Below are 1441 nucleotides of genomic sequence, written 5' to 3'. Positions count from 1 at the left end.
TTTAAAAAAAAAAAAAAAAAGCTACATAATGAGATTGGGTCAGTCGCTATTTTTGGTATGTGATATTTTCCCAAAAGACAAGTGTTTTGTGGAGATTTTTACTGTTAACTTTAGAAATGACAGCAGACAATACATTCACCGATACCCAGGTAGGGATTATATTATGCCCCTACCATTTATAATTTGATCATCCTACACGTTTCACATTTCTGAATATCCTCCAAGTTGGTATTCCATCTGTAAGGAATACCCTTCTTCAGTTTTCAGTTGGTAAGTCCTCGCATCCTCTGAGCTTCAGTTCAGTCTCACCTCCTAGGAGACTTTTCCTTTCTTGCCTCTCAGATTATGTATGTCTTTCCTGAGCTCCTGCTATAATTGACACACGTATCTCCCGCCTTGTACTTTAAGCTCCAGGAGGTCGGGGAACTGTATTTGATTAATCTTTGTGCCCCTAGAACCAAGTTAGTGCCTGGTTTGAGGCAGGCCTTAACAAATACATAAGAAATGACTGAATGTCTTTGCATTGGTCCTTAGGTCATCTTTGTACATAATAAGACTTTGGGGTTTCTCTCTGGAGCCCAGAACTATAAATTAGAAAACTGTCAGGATTCTCCACTGGTGAACCATGATAGGCCCTTTGAAAGTGTGCTTTTGTTTGTTTGTTTGTTTGGTTGGTTGGTTTTTCAAGACAGGATTTCTCTGTATAGCCCTGGCTGTCCTGGAACTCACTTCTCACTTTTGTAGACCAGGCTGGCCTCGAACTCAGAAATCCACCTGCCTCTGCCTCCCGAGTGCTGGGATTAAAGGCATGCGCCACCATGCCAGGCTCGAAAGTGTGCTTATTTTTATGAAGTATTCTCTTTTAGCCTGATAGTTCCAGAGTTTTACCAAGGGTAAGATCATGTTTCTTGGCAAGCTTTTTTACTTTGGATGGGAATAAATTACCCAATGGGATAGCATAGATGCCCTAGTATTGTTCATTTTCTCTTCTGCCTCAACACAACAGAATATATAACACAAGGCTGTTAAGGGTAAAGGTGACATATACCTGAGGTTCACCTTGCCTTACTTATTTTTTTTNAAGATTTATTTATTTATTATATATAAGTACACTGTAGTCTTCAGACACTCCAAAAGAGGGTGTTAGAATTGTGTTGCAGAGAAAAACACCTGTTGCTGGTGATGGTCCCACTCAGCATGATGAATCTGACTGGCAGACAGATGTCTGCATTTGATTTAGGAGATTAATTGTTGGTGATTAGGAGCCCCTGAGTCCCAAACATGTCTTGGTACAGTCTGTCTTGTCTGATATTGAAGATCCTGGAATCTTTTCCCATTTTCCCCACTCATAAAACAGAGACGGTGAGCCGGGCATGGTGGCACACATCTTTAATCCCAGCACTCGGGAGGCAGAGGCAGGCGGATTTCTGAGTTCGAGGCC

Source organism: Mus caroli, chromosome 16, assembly GCF_900094665.2.
Source record: "Mus caroli chromosome 16, CAROLI_EIJ_v1.1, whole genome shotgun sequence".
NCBI lineage: Eukaryota > Metazoa > Chordata > Mammalia > Rodentia > Muridae > Mus > Mus caroli.
The sequence above is the reverse complement of the archived record's forward strand: the minus strand, read 5'-3'. Positions refer to the sequence as shown.